Source organism: Hypanus sabinus, chromosome 2 (assembly GCF_030144855.1).
Source record: "Hypanus sabinus isolate sHypSab1 chromosome 2, sHypSab1.hap1, whole genome shotgun sequence".
NCBI lineage: Eukaryota > Metazoa > Chordata > Chondrichthyes > Myliobatiformes > Dasyatidae > Hypanus > Hypanus sabinus.
In genome coordinates this window covers 139,282,764-139,298,925 of record NC_082707.1, presented here as the reverse complement: position 1 = coordinate 139,298,925, position 16,162 = coordinate 139,282,764, and the positions used below count along the sequence as shown (strand labels likewise).

The following is a 16,162-nucleotide window of genomic DNA, read 5'->3' as shown; positions in this document are numbered from 1 at the left end:
GTTTTTAGTACTTTAAAATCCTAAATACGACAATGAAAGTAAGTGTGCAAGCAATATTAGACAGAGCAAGCAAGCACTATGAGTGCCTGTACAACTGTAGAAGCAATATATAAATGTTTGGAATCCAGTTGCAAGAAATAACTTTCAATATTTCCTCATCATTCCAATTTTATCATTCAATCATTTATTCTGCCTGACTATAACCAAGCCAATTTTTAACAAAATGTATGATATTATAAACCTGATGTCTAACACACACACAAAGTGCTAGAGGAATTCAGCAAGCCAAGCAGCATCTATGGAAAAGATGAAGGGCTCCATCCAAAATGTTGACTGTTTACTCTTTTCCATAGATGCTGCTGGCCTGCTGAGTTCCACCAGCATTTTGTGTGTGTTTCTTGGATTTCCTGCATCTGCAGATGATGTTTGTAGCTCACCTCTGATAATGCAGGCTCTATTCTTTAATTAAGTGGTTGTTAACAATTAATAAAGAAGGCTTCCTTTTTACAGAGAGATTTTGCTTAGTTGGAAACAGGTCATCAACGGGATATGAATGAATGGAGAACGTTTAATATACTGGAATTTTAAATGTTATCAAACAAGTGCTTAACTTGTGTTTTTCCTATCAAAAGATCATTTCATATTTGTCATTTCTATATGTTTTCAATTAACCGTTTCTATTAAGCTCTTTTTTCTGTATCCAGTGTACTGTTACAACTATACTGGTTAAATTTTAAAATTTACTTTGGGCATTTTATTATATTACAAAATGCTATGCAAACATTAGCTAGGTTTTCTAAGAATTGCATGTTTTCTCTTAACTCCTTCACCAGAATTTGTATTTTATTATTTTGCTGCCCCTCCTCACCATGAGTACATTCGCATTTAGTTTATTTAGACACAATAGTTTTAAAATTAAAGACTATAGGTAATTAATCTGCCATTGATTTTTCAATATTTCAATCCCTGAAGTGTTTAAAATGCATTTCTTTTCCTTTATTATATTTTTGCTTCAATCACAATAAGCCAAATTTTGCAGTCTACAATGAAGAGTTCGAAGGAGGGCTGCATCTGTGAGCTTGTTCTACTACTGCACTCTGCATGGAGTCCAATGGCCTAGTGTTCCAACATAACTCTGGGGCCTTACCACTTGGGTGCTGCACCAAGGCAAACCAACCGGAGTGTGTGAGAGCCCAGTTTTTTCCAAGAAGATCCAGGTCGACAGATTACGAAGAAACAGAGATAGAAAATTACTAATTTTAACACTTGTTCTGTTTTAATGTATTTAATTGTTTTTCAGTTCTTCTATATGATTTCATAAATATTCAAAGATTCAAAGATTCAAGGTACATCTATTATCAAAGCAAGCAGCTGGGGCAGTCATGATAGCTATTTTTAGTAGTCTTAGTAGAGGAGCAACTGTCACAGAGAATGAGCCAAATCAGCTCTTGCCCTGGATCCCGACACCAGGTCTTTTCAGTCTATCTGGACCGTTTTTAAATTCAACAAACAACAGAATAGCAAAAGTCTCCAGCACTCTGTAGAGAGCAGTGAACGTTGTGGAGTGTGAGTGAATTCGGCTCTCACCTCCGTTCTGGCCAGCATTTAAATTGTCTTAATAGTGGACTGTACCTCGCACTAGGACATGGCTGCAGCAAAAGGCTCCGGGCCTAGGCCATGCCACTCGGTGACTTACCCTGGACCTAGATTTCACCGCCCAGCCTGAAGCCACTCTCAGTCACTTCAAATCAGCTTGGTACCCAGAGTGATCCAACCTCATACTCGGGCCATTTGAACGGGCATCGAATCTCCTCTGCCTGGGCTCAGTTTCTCCCCTCAGCATCCAGAGTGATCCAACCTAGCACCCAGTCCAGTTATTTGGGCATCGGAACTGCTTCTGCAATGATTCTCCAACATACCATCTCAGCTCATCCCCCTTCACTATCACTATCACTCGCCCCTTCACTGTTTGTGGCAACAAATTAACACAACTTACCTCAGTAGAAGTATTTTTAGTGATGTTTTAGTCTGATTTCTTAACTTTTTAACTACCAAAGAGCTGTCACACGCATTCAGTCGTATCATCTTAACCGGAAGTTCAAAAATACATAAATAATTTAAAAAATTTCCAAGAATTAACAATTTATAAACATTTCTGAATTTCAGAGATAGAACTTAGACATCTACAGCACATTACAGGCCCTTTGGCCCACAATGTTGTGCTGACCATGTAACCTACTCTAGAATCTGCCTAGAATTTCCCTACCGCAGAACCCTCTATTTTTCTAAGCTTCACATACCTATCTAGGTGTCTCATAAAAGACCCTATTTTATCCACCCCTACCACCATTGCTGGCAGTGCATTCCATGCACCCACCACTCTCTGTATGAAAAACTTACCCCAACATCCCCTTATACCTATTTCTAAGCACCTTAAAACTATACCCCCTCATGTTAGCCATTTCAGCCCTGGGAAAAAGCCTCTGGCTATTCACACAATCAATGCCCCTCATCATCTTATTCACTTCTATTAGGTCACCTCTGATTTCCGTCACTCCAAGGAGAAGAGGTGGAGTTCACTCAACCTATTCTCATAAGGCATGCTCTCCAATCCAGGCAACATCATTGTAAATCTCCTCTGCACTCTTTCTAGAGTACCCACATCCTTCCTGTAGTGAGATGATTGGAACTGAACACATGGGCGGTCTGTCTAAAGTCTTATATAGCTTTAACATTACCTCGTGGCTCTTAAATTCAATCCCATAGCTGATGAAGGCCATCACACCATACTCCTTCTTAACAACATTGTCAACCTACGCAGCAGCTTTGTGTGTCCTGTGGACACAGACCCCAAGATCTCTCAGATCCTTCACACTGCCAAATGTCTTACAAGTAATATTATATTCTGTCTTCAAATTTGACATACTGAAATGAACAACTTCACACTTATCTGGGTTGAACATCTGCCATTTCTATCTGATATTTTGAAAAATTATTAACACCAGTGACAGAAGACAAGGCACCTGCAAAGTGTGTCTGGGACATTTAGCGAGCTGGCATTTGGCACAATGCCATCCAATATCCAATTGCTGCTGATCCAGACAGTGAAAAAGCCGATCAGATTTTCCCAGGGCTTGAGTTCCTGTGTCACTGGTAATGAGCAGTCGACCAAGTCCATTGATCTGGATAGAAAGAAAACAGATCTTCAGCATTTTTTTTCCATCAGGTAGAGCATGAAATATGGATTCTGTTAAAATTACTGGGCAACTTTACAGAAATGAACTCTTTGCAAGTGCATATCTAATTGCCTTTTGCAGTGTCCATGTAGTCCGGTTCTGCATTTTTTCAATAAATACTTATCCATTTATGTTGAAGAGCTTCTCTTCTTTTCTCAGCTTGCTCTTTTGCAATAATGTCAGATTGGTTTCGGATCTACTTTTTGATTTCTCCATCACTGTTTCTTGAAAGTCGCTCATAACTGTAAAAATGTACTAACATACAGCTTTTACCCTGGGGATAATACTCCCGTCATCCCAGTCTGCCTGCAGACCTCGAAATTCTTATCCTATGTATCATTCATTGTGTGTCTGAAGAATGATAGAAGCTCTGCATTGGAAGTTATCTGTGAAGACGAGCTGCATCTTTTAAATATTCAGCTTACACTTCTCCTCCCTACTGCTTTTCACAAAGTGCATTGCTTCATACTGAACAGTGTTAGCCAGCAACTGCCAGGCATCTACCTATTCCCCTAGTCCATGCCTCCCAGAGATCTACCGTGGTTCTGCTCTCCAGTTGCTCAAATTAGTGCCATTGGTAATTTTTACTGTTGTAGTTTCTATAGCCAAGTGCATTCCATTTATATATGACAACATAAGCAATTAAATCCAGTACTGAATCCTGGATGAGCAATGTGTATTTCTTTTCAGTTAGAATAACATGGACCTGGAACATCATAAAGGATACAAATGAGGAGCATTTCTGGTGATTGAGGGTGATGTTGGGACACATAAAGCTGATATTAAAGAAATGAAAATAATCTTCCTTGTATAATTGAATGAAATGGAAAGTTGCTTATGCTGGGGCATATAGGAGTTTTTCTTGAGCTTGGCCCCGAGAATGATGCCAGAAAGACCACTTAGGGATCAAATAGCAGTGCCAATATTTAATTGGAAATAGTTTATCTTTACCTAAAGACTGATGTTGGGTGGATCTGAAAAGTACATTTGTTTCCCAAAGCTCACACTATTTCTATGATAAAAAAGAAGAACGAGATTGCATATGTAATTATTTCCATCGTGTTCTTTTCTATTTTACATCACAGGCATGCATAAATAAAATTACTTTAAAACTGTGGACATCAAATTTTAAATTGACCAACTTCTAACTGCCATATTAAAGAATATTGTCAGAGTAATCATTGACATCAAAATTCTAAAATGCACAATTTCCTGAAAGAAATGTACAAATTCTCACTCTATTTATCTTCAATAAAAAAAATTTGATTTGCATTATCCGGTGCCAACTTTCTTTTTGTAGTTCACATCACTGGTCAGATGAGGGAGCTAAAATGTGCTAAAATGCTCATATCTTTGGTCGTTTAAGGGACCAGTGTGTCTGAGCATATTAATTTTTATATAAAATAACAACCTAATTAATAATTTAGTCTGTGGCACTATGAAATATCACTGAAATAGAAACTACCTTCTAATCCTTTCTACTCACTAGATAAAAATCTCACCTCTACTGTTTTTAGGTATTTGCATCTTCAGATAAATCAAAAATATTGCTATAATCTATTCCTGATGTGAATGTTGCTTTATCCAATAAAAAATAATTACCTGATGATCAAAAGTAAATAATGTAGATAATACAGCCAAAAAGGAACTTAATTCCAAGAAATTGAATTGTCAAACAAAGAGATTTTGAAAAACTTTAATTTCAGAAGCACAGACTAAATTGATAAGTGACCCAATTGGAATCTACACATTTTCAGATTAAGGTTCTCTATAGCGGTCAAGTGTATTAGCCAACCCCTTAATATGCCACTGTTTTATAACAAACACTTAACAATGTAATATACCTTCATTGTTCGTGTGATTTATACATTACATTATTCTATTTGTTTCACTCATTAATCTCAAAGCACAAAGGAATCAGAGGTTCATGGCCCCCTGCTTGAAACCAAATCAGACTCCTCATATCTTTATTTATGTAGATAAAACTACAGATCTGATGAAAGGAGAGCTGGGATCTGTTACAAGGTGACTGAGCCTACACTACTTATAAAATTATATTTACTGAGTCATTTGATTGTCTAATTTTCCAATAACTCATTCGGCCCCTTGCAATAATAGTAATAAAGAAGATGGAGGAAGAGTCAAATTGTCCATCTTAGAACTCCCAAGCAAAAACTCATTTGAAAAACCCACATCTTTCAACTCATTATTGCCATTGTTTGCTGGATTACCCAGCTCTGTTAAATCTTCTCTATTAAAATATATCTTCAGCAATATTTTCTGTTTGTTCACGGTTACCGTGCTGCTGCAGAGTGGCTGCTGATAGAATAATAGCTCAACTTAGCAAAACTACAATTCCTTATCGATCAGAAGGAGCCTTCATTAGTGTACAGAACCTGATCAGTTAACAACATTTCATTTCAAGTTATAATTCCTGACTAAACCAGTACTAGCCAGTCTAAATGTATGACCTACTAACACAGAAAAGTCTGACAGAAGGCTGGATACAATGTGGCAAAAATATGTAGTTCCTCTCCCTTTACTGGGAAAAATAGGTCTACACTATAAAGTCACTAGTTCTTTGTGCAGTAACTATGCAGTATTATTTGTATGTTTTTTTTTCATTTGTATGTTTTTTTTCAAGATTTAGGCTTTCCTGGGTGCAGGCAATCTATCATGTATTGCGTGGTGAGAGTGTTACGACTTACCGAGAATGGATTGTTGTTTCGGTCTTCTTAATCTGGTCAAGAAATTTTCAAAGGGAATCTAGTTAACAGTCTATTATGTTATTAAAATGACATTGATCAAACAGTCAACCTAATAGGCTGAGGCAAATACCCCAACTATTTGTAAGCAAGAGGGTTGGCACCTTGCTGTTTTTATTATTGCTTAATGGGGTTCAGATTGCAAACAGAAGCTTTCACTTGAAGAACGTGATAAGCTCCGTTTCCCAGCAGGCACGTTACAGAGGATATCCAGCAGAGTGTTATTGAATACCATAAATATTCAGCCAATAGGCCAAGCTCACACCCTGCCAGCAGATTCCTACCGTTGTTTTCCTCTATTATTTAAAACATTATGACAACTTTTCATTGTTATGGGCAGTAATTTTTGAAAGTTTCCATACAAAGCTCCACTTTTACTCTAGCTCACCTGGGAAGATATCCCACCTAATCCTTATTGAGCATTTGCACAAGACCATGAGGCACAGGACTAGAATTAGGCCACTCAGCCCATTGAGTCTAATCCACCATTCAGTCATGGCTGATCTATATCCCTTCTAAATCCCATTCTTCAGCCTTCTCCCAGTAACATCTGACACCCTGACTTATCAAGAACCTATCAAGCTCTGCTCTTAATATACCCAGTGACTTGACCTCCACAGCCATCTGTGGCAATGACTTCCACAGATTCCCCACCTCTGGCTAAAGAAATTCCTTCTCAGATCTGTTCTAAAGAGACGCATTTGTATTCTGACGCTGTGCCCTCTTGTCCTAGATTCTCCCATGTCCACTCTAACAAGGCTTTTCAATATTCAATAGGTTTTAGTGAGATACCCCCAATTTTTATAAACTCCATGAGTACAGGCCCAGAGCCATCAAATGTGCCTCATATGTTAACCCTTTCATTCCCAGGATGATTCTTATGAACATCCTCTGGACCATCTCCATTTCCACCCCATCTTTTCATAGATATGGTGCCCAGAGTTTCAAAACGCACGTGAAGGCAAGTAACAGATGATAACAAAACAGCTGGTGTGTGTGTGAGAAAGAGAGAATGAATGACCCTACAGTAAAGTTACTGGGGACATAGAGAGGATTATTCCCAGATCATGGTGATAGACCCCATAGTCCGTCAGTGGGTTCACTCTGTCTATGACTAAATGTAAGGAACATTGATTAGTGCATAAGATCTATGCTGGAATCTGGAGCAACAAACAAATATGCTAGAGGAACTCAGCAGTGTGTACAGCATTAGTGGTGGGGCAGTGGGGAGGGGGGAGAAGAACAGTCAACATTTTGGGCCAAAACCCTGACTGAGCACTGTTAGTATCTGAAAGTATTGCAATTTGGATACTCACTACTTTATGTTTCTAGCTAAGGACGACATTTCCATTGCTGCTGGGCTCACTCATCTCACAGCTGCTGTGTTCATTCTAGTAGTGAGGCATCTCCCTTCCCACTCGCAGTGCAGGGCTCTACCAGTCCCTTCTGCTAGTGGAGCTTTGATAGAAGACTTCGGTTGCTGGAGCTCTGAAACCACACGCTGTGCGTGTTGGGGGGGGGGGGGAGTTCAACTTCCACTCGTGGTGGGATCTCTGATCCAACTGCTACTGAATGGCTCTGATTGCATTGCCACTGGCAACCGCCACTTCCAGTGGGGGTTCTTGATCCCATCTGATAGATATCTCTGGTCTCACTCACAACGGGAAAAGGTTGGGGTGGAGTCAGCTTCTGTTTCTGATCAAGGGTCTTCAATCACATTTCATGTTCACTGCATGCCTATTCTGCCTGTATGACTGTGGCGTCTTCCCAGGATAAATGATAAGCACTCCAGTTCCTTATATCCACAAACATGGCAGAAGTAGCAAAGCTGATTCTTTTTATTTAATCCATTTCTGCTTGGATGCATCAGACTCTGTTAAACCTCAATTAAAAATTGATCACTGCCATTCATAGTTTTCAAGCTGCTTCTTAAAATGTGTGTCATTACTGCTCTTAAAAATCTATAAAAGAACTTTTGGATGTATAGCATTTGTTTTGCTGTGTTTATATTCAATAAAATATATCCATTACAGAAATATATGCTTTGAAGAATTTTAAACATATTCATTATTTAGACTGGAAATCAGAGTATTAAGATCAATTGCATTCTCACCAGTTATTACGATGACAACTTAAAAAGTCGGAATTCATTTGACCAGATAACTTTTTGTTTTCTCCCATAGGATTTTCAAGAAGCATGTTTAAATAACTTAGGAAACTTGAACAGTATATTTGTTCCCAGCATACAGGAAGGAACTTGACAGACAGGAAAAGGATATGTGATTGTTTGCTTGCAAAACTAGTACTCACATTCTGGACCTTTCCACACTCACCACACAACAAGAGAGCCCTGCATTTCCTTTACGGGCTAATGGAAGGAAGGGCGTGAGGCTCATTGACTGACATTATCATCTTATACCCACCTCACTGAGGAAACTGATCTTACCCCAGTTGATCCTGTGAAAAATAGAATGATGTGACCCTGACAATACTAACAAGGCATTCCTGGTGCTTCAACTCACAATGGAATGGTGCGCAACAAAATCTGAGCTTTTCAGCTAATAGCTGAACCTCTGGTTGTGTTTCTCAAAGTAAAGAATGATTGAAAGGAAATTTGCTGCGGTTTATGACCGGCTTAGATAAAGTAACTAGGGGAGGTTCAGGAGCCAGAAGTTCAGAAGGAGGGTAAAGAATCAAAGACTAGGGGGTATGGGGGCAGAGGGAATGTGTATGGAAAAACATTTTTTAGAAAGCAAGTAGCTAGGTTTGGGAATTTAGTCTGTACTGGATGTCATCAAATGGGAATTGGATAGGCACTAGAAAGATGTTGAGGAAAACTGCTGGGACTGAGGACTGATGAGCTTGCTCTGCCAAAGGCAGCATTTATTTCGTGGGTTGAATGGCTTCCTTCTGACGCATAACAATTCTATCAGTCTGGCATTGCCTCGCTGGTGCTTAAGGCACATTGCTTTTGTCATACAAAATATTTTTTTCTCCAACTGCTCAAGGATAAAACGGACACTTTTCCTGCCAGAGAAAAGTTGTCAAATCATTTGTTATCAACATTTCAATCCAAGAAGCCTTCATTTACTTGAATAGTTGTTAGAAACAAGTACAATTTACTATAATGGTTATTCATTCCCCTGCCACATTCCAGCAATTAAAAACAATTGTAAGTTTAATTAAAGACATATGAGACATCCAAGGGTTAACTAAAAACAAATGTACAGTGAAATGAATTCAAAGAAAGCTACCTAAAGTTACCTGTTAGATGTTAGTCAAAGGCCTCATTCAAATGAAACTGCGGGGGTAGATAAAAGTGCATCTGACCTTTAGCCTCAGTAATTTGGCTTCAGTGAATTCAACACCAAGTAGTTAACAAGAAACAATTGCATATGATCCTCCAAGAGGACCACAACCTTGTCATGCTTTGGAGACATGTGCTTCAGTGACATGGGGAGCTGTGTTGACTGGAATTAGGGCTTTATGCTTTGGCTCTTAGTAGGGTCAGCCATGCTAAACAGGTCACAGAATAGAGGCCAGACGAAGAGTGGTCTGCCAGTCCTCCAGGTTTGGGGGACAGCTCAGGGCTAACAACCCAGACTGGTAAAACAGAACTGTTACAGAAACAGAATCCTTCTACATCTGAGTGCAGTTGTACTCCCGAGTCTCTGCCCGGTACCTGCGTGACTGACAGTAGTGAAACTGGGCTACTGACCTGAGGAAGGAAGGCCTGAGCACCAGCAGAGATGGAGGACCTTCACTAAATGCCAGCGACAAAATGGGCCATAGAGGAGAGACGTGAATATAATTGCCACTTGGTTCCTGCATGTAGAGGTGCAAGCCTGGAATGTGGCAGCAAAGTTTCTGCAGTGAGCTGGTCAGCACATTCTTATCAGTCATAGAAAGTCTGAGAGATTAATAATGTAAAACAAAATAATGCATGGTGAGATGTATTTCAGTCCAGATTTTTATAACTCATAATACTTCCATTTATTAAGAAAATGTACACATTTGGTCTCAGTTTTGCTGTGGAAGACTTGCTATCTAAACATATCACCCAAGTACTTCATTATCATGTAATATCCCTGCCCTTACATGGAAAACATACCGGTAATTCAACAAGCCAAAACCAACCTGCAACTGAGCATCTAGGCTGTCTATAACCGCAGCTCTTCATATGATGTAGCTGAGATAGGAGAATGGGTCAGAACCTGCCGTGCTCATAATACACTGGACAAATGTCCACAGAAATCATAATCTCACACCCTGTTTTGCGACCTGTTACAGCTGTCAGTTGTTTACAATGCTTTTCAAAGTCTCTGACATTCAGGAACATTTGAGATTTAATAAATATGTAAAAATGACATCTCTTTTAAATCACCTGAAACTCATAATACTGAGTAAAGTTACTGCGATTACAAATATCTCCAGAAGTAATGAGCATTATTCTCAATGCCATTGTAAAATAAATTAACTAATAAATCTTATTAATGAATTTGTAGATGAATGTGTCCCCATGAAGTTGTTCAGGAGTTAACCCATTCAGAAGCTCTGGATGAATCATGAAATCCAGAATTAGCTGAGGGCCAGATCAGAGGCATTCAAGTCTGGAGATCAAGAATGCTACAAAAAGTACGGGTATGATCTCCAGAAAACCGCCTGTCAAGCGAAGTGGAAATTTCCGGACTAGACTGTGATCAACAAGGGACGCTCGACAGCTGAGGCAGGGTTTGATGCCATAACTTCCTATAAAGTTAAATCTAGTGTCATTGGGGACAGCAGAGCTTTGCCTCTAGATGAATTCAAAGCTTTCTATCTCACTTTGACCACCAGAACAGGGAGGAACCATGTCTCTTGATGATCCTTTGGTACTTGAAGATGATGTGTGGACTGCCCTCAAGAGAGTGAATCCCAGGAAAGCATCTGGTCCAGATGGAGTACCTGGACAAGTACCGGGACCTGTGCTGACCAACTGGTTGTTGTGTTCACTGACATCTTCAACCTCTCGCTTCGGCAGTGTGTGGTACCTACCTGCTTCAAGCAGGCTTCAATCATACCGGTGCCCAAGAAGAGCATGCCTCAATGACTATCAGCCAGTGGCACTTACATCCACAGTGAAGAAATGTTTTGAATGGTAGTGTTCGGATATATCAGCTCCTGTCTGAGTGGTGACTTGAATCCACTCCAATTTGTCAACCTCAGCTCAGCATTCAATATTATCATCCCCTCAAAACTCTTCAGTAAACTCTGAGACCTGGGCCTCAAGAACCCCTTGTGTAGTTGGATTCTGGATTTCCTCACTTGCAAACTGAGTATGCTGACTGGATGCATTACGGCCTGATATGTGAACACCAAAGCCTTTGAGAAGAAAATCCTACAAAACATAGTGGATTCGGCCCAGTACATCATGGGCAAAGCCCTCCAGACCATTGAGCACATCTACATGAAACATTGCTGTAGAAAAGCTGCACCCCTCATCAAATATCCTCACCACCCAGGCCATGCTCTTTTCCCACTTGTGGTAAACTATGTATACCTGTCTGGACACGCCCCTCTGCTGACTGCTCCTGTGGCTCCTCCCACAGACCCCTGTATAAAGGCAATTGGGGCACTGCTCCTCCCTCAGTCTTCAACATGTCGTGCTCCCTTTTCGCTGTTAATAAAAGCCTATCGTTCACTTCCAGTCTCCTAGAGTTATTGATGGTGCATCAATTTTATTAGCAGCGATTTTAAAACATGGAGAGCATTTTACAACCTGACAGATTGGATCTCGACCCTCAATCCCAGGAAGACGGCAATGCTTTTGAACTCTGGCTAGCATGCTTCAAATCATACCTGGAGGAGATTCATGAGACCGAGCCTGCCACGATGTGCAGAGTTCTCCTCTCCAGGGTCAGGCCACGGGTCTACTCCATGATCAGGGACCAACCAAGCTACCAGGGTGCGATGGATGCCCTCATAAGACAGTACCTGCGGCCAGTGAACACCGTCTACGCAAGACATCGCTTAGCGACACGGCAGCAGCGGGAAGGAGAGTGGAGTGCTGAGTTTGCCCAGGCCCTACAGACACTTGTGTGGGCCTGCGACTGCAGGGGACTGACGGCGGAACAGCATGCAGAGCTCCTGGTACGAGACGCCTTCGTTACAGGGATCAGGTCAGTGTTCGTGCACCAGCGGCTGCTGGAACACGCGGATCTTACCTTACATTAGGCGACCGAGCTGGCCGACACACTGGAGGCCGCTCTGCAGGCGTGCCATCTCCCACTGGCCTTGTGGACACTGCAGACTCCGCAACCCGCCGGCAAATTGACCTCGGCTGCTGCCTGTCGCAAGTCCGCCAAGTGTTACTTCTGCGGACTCGAGAAGCACCCCCGAAAACACTGCCCGGCCCGAGAAGCGACCTGCTCCCGCGGCGGAAAGAAGGGCCACTTTGCCAAGGCCTGTAAGTCCAAACCACGAACAGAGTCGAGCAGCGCCGCGTGCAAGGCATGGGGGTTGCCATCTTGGTTGCCACTATCTTGCCTGCCCGCCGTGTGCAAGGCATGGGGGCAGCCATCTTGGTCGACGCCACCTCGCACCACCTACGACCCACGGGTGCGTACTGGGCACCCCAACGTGCCGGACCAAGACAGCGATTCAACTCTGGCCTCCGTGACCCTCAACCAAAGTGCCCCACACCAGCTTGCAAGGTCAATGATGGACATCCTGGTGGAGGGGCGCAGGACTAGTTGCCTGTTTGACATGGGCAGCACTGAGAGTTTTATTTACCTGGACACGGTGCAACGCTGCGGACTCATGACATGGCCGGTAAGCCAGAGGGTCGCCATGGCTTCTGGGTTGCATACAACAGACATCCGGAGGGGTTGTGTAGCGACACTAGTGGTGCAGGGCACATCTCTGTCTTCCAGAGGGAAAAGGACCGGATGGTGGATCAGTGCCAACTGAAGGCCACGTTCACATATCTGGATAACATCACTATCTGCGGTCACGACTGGCAGGATCATGACACCAACCTCCATCAATTTTTCCAAGCGGCCAAAGCTTTTAACCTTACCTACAGCAGGGACAAGTGTGTGTTCGGAACCACCTGACTTGCTATCCTTGGGTATGTCATGGAGAATGGAGTCATTGGCCCTGACCCCGACTGTATGCTCCCCCTGTTGGAACTCCCTCTTCCCAACACCCTCAGAGCCCTCAAACGGTGTCAGCGCTTCTTTTCCTATTACGCCCAATGGGTCCCTCACTACGCAGACAAGGCCCGCCCCCTGGTCAAGTCTACCACTTTTCCCCTCTCTGCCGAGGCCTGTGCGGCCTTCAGCTGCATTAAAGGGGACATTGCCAAAGCAGCGATGCATGCGGTGGATGAGACCATTCCCTTCCAAGTAGAGAGTGACGGCTCTGATTTCGCGCTTGCTGCTACCCTCAATCAGGCAGGCAGGCCAGTAGCATTCTTTTCTCGTACCCTTCAAGGCCCTGAAATTCGGCACTCTGCGGTAGAGAAAGAAGCCCAGGCCATAGTGGAAGCTATTAGGCACTGGAGGCACTATCTTGCCGGCAAAAGGTTCACCTTGCTGACCGACCAGCGCTCAGTTGTGTTCATGTTCAGCAACCAACAACGGGGCAAAATCGAAAATGATAAAATTTTGAGGTGGAGAATCGAACTCTCCACCTACAACTAAGACACCCTGTACCGGCCTGGAAGGCTCAATGAGCCCCCTGATGCCCTATCCCGGGGAACATGTGCCAGCGTGCAGCTCAATCAGCTATATGCCCTCCATGCAGATCTTTGCCACCCGAGGGTCACCCGGCTTTACCATTTCATGAAAACCCGGAACCTGCCTTACTCCCTTGAAGACATCCGGACGATGACCAGGGACTGCCAAGTCTGCGCTGAATGCAAACCTCACTTCTACCGTCCTGAAAAGGCACAACTTATCAAGGCCTCCCGCCCCTTTGAGCGACTGAGTGTCGACTTTAAGGGCCCCCTTCCCTCCACCGACCACAATGTGTACCTTCTTAACATAATCGATGAGTACCCGTGGTTCCCATTTGCCATTCCCTGCCCCGATACCACTGCCACGTCTGTCATAAAGGCCCTGCACCAGCTCTTCACTCTGTTCAGATATCCCTGCTATATCCATAGTGACAGAGGGTCCTTGTTTATGAGTGATGAGCTGCACAAATACCTGCTGGTTAAGGGCTTTGCTACTAGTAGGACCACGAGCTATAATCCCTGGGGGAATGGACAGGTGGAGAGGGAGAATGCCACAGTGTGGTAGGCCACTCTCTTAGCCCTTAGGTCAAAAGGACTGCCAGTCTCTCGCTGGCAGGAGGTCCTCCCCGAGGCACTCCACTCCACCCGCTCCCAGTTATGCACGTCCACTACTACCACCCCTCATGAGCGACTCTTTCCTTTTCCCAGGAAGTCTGCCACTGGGACCACCCTACCGGCTTGGCTGACGTCCCCAGGGCCAGCGCTGCTCTGGAAACATGCACGGAGCAATAAATACTCCCCGATGGTTGAGAGGGTTCACCTACTTCATACACTGGCCTGTGGAAAGTGGCCAGTGAGTGAGTGGGCCAGTGAAGGAGTGGAGCTTTGAGGATTTGACTCGAGAGGCTTCGGCGAGCAGAGGCGGAGGATGAGCTTCACTCCAAGTGAGGTAAGGCCGGGTAAGTTCCTTTCAAAGGAGAAAGTTTCAAAAGTTGAGGCGAGTATTGGGTAGGTCATGGCAGCTGAGATCGGCCCCGTGGTTTGTTCATCCTGCAGCATGTGGGAAATCAGGGATACTTCCAGTGTCCCTGACGACTATGTGTGCAGGAAGTGTGTCCAGCTGCAGCTTCTGGCAGTCTGCATTGAGCGTCTGGAGCTGTGATTGGACTCATACCGGAGCATCCGCGATGCTGAGAAAGTCGTGAATAGCACGTTCAGTGAGTTAGCCACACCGCAGGTAAAGGCTACACAGTCAGAAAGGGAAGGGGTGGCCACTAGACAGCGTAGCAGTAGGCAGGTAGTGCAGGAGTCCCCTGAGGTCATCTCCCTCCTAAACAGATATACTGTTTTGGATACTGTTGGGGGAGATGTCTCATCAGGGGAAGGCAGCAGCAGCTGAGTTCATTGCACCATGGGTGGCTTTGCGGTACATGAGGGAAAGGAAAGGAGTGGGAGAGCTATAGTGATAGGGGATTCCATTGTAAGGGGAATAGATAGGTGTTTCTGCGGCTGCAAACAAGACTCCAGGATGGTATGTTGCCTCCCTGGTGCAAGGGTCAAGGATGTCTCTGTGGCTGCAGGACATTCTGGAATGGGAGGGTGAACAGCCAGTGGTTGTGGTGCACATAGGTACCAATGATATAGGTAAAAAATGGGATGAGGTCCTACAAGGTGAATTTAGGGAATTAGGAGATAAACTAAAAAGTAGGACCACAAAGGTAATAATCTCTGGATTACTACCAGTGCCACGTGCTAGTCAGAGTAGAAATAGGAGGATATTTCAGATGAATACGTGGCTTGAAAAATGATGCAAGGGGGAGGGATTCAAATTTCTGGGGCATTGGAACCAGTTCTGGGGGAGGTGGGACCGGTATAAACAGGACAGTCTGCACCTGGGCTGGACTGGAACCAATGTCCTAGGGGGAGCATTTGCTACTGCTGTTCAGGAGGCTTTAAACTAATGTGGCAGGGGGATGGGAACAAATGCAGAGAGACAGAGGGGTGTAAAATGAGGGAAGAAGCAAAAAGTAGTAAGGTGAAATGTAAAAGTGGCAGGCAGGCAAATCCAGGGCAAAAAGCAAAAAGGGCCACTTTTCAACATAATTGTATAAGGGCTAAGAATGTTGTAAAAACAAACCTGAAGGCTTTGTGTGTCAATGCGAGGAACATTCGTAACCAGGTGGATGAATTGAATGTGCAGATAGTTATTAATGAATATGATATAGTTAGGATCACAGAGACATGGCTCCAGGGTGACCAAGTTGGGAGCTCAACATCCAGGGATATTCAATACTCAGGAGGGATAGACAAGAAAGAAAAGGAGGTGGGGTAGCATTGCTGGTTAGAGAGGAGATTAACGCAATAGAAAGGAAGGATATTAGCCTGGAGGATGTGGAATCGATATGGGTAGAGCTGCATAACACTAAGGGGCAGAAAACACCGGT

At 43.5% G+C, this 16,162-nt stretch overlaps 1 long non-coding RNA gene across 1 annotated transcript; it reads right to left on the bottom strand.

The window, feature by feature from the left end:
• Positions 1 to 2,875: 2,875 nt before the first annotated feature.
• Positions 2,876 to 7,414, bottom strand: LOC132405479 (uncharacterized). The gene is made up of 3 exons (XR_009515889.1): positions 7,318 to 7,414; positions 5,945 to 5,976; positions 2,876 to 3,182 (listed from the first exon to the last, which is right to left on the bottom strand). It is a non-coding gene; the product is annotated as an uncharacterized LOC132405479 (long non-coding RNA).
• Between the last annotated feature and the right edge of the window lie 8,748 nt (positions 7,415 to 16,162).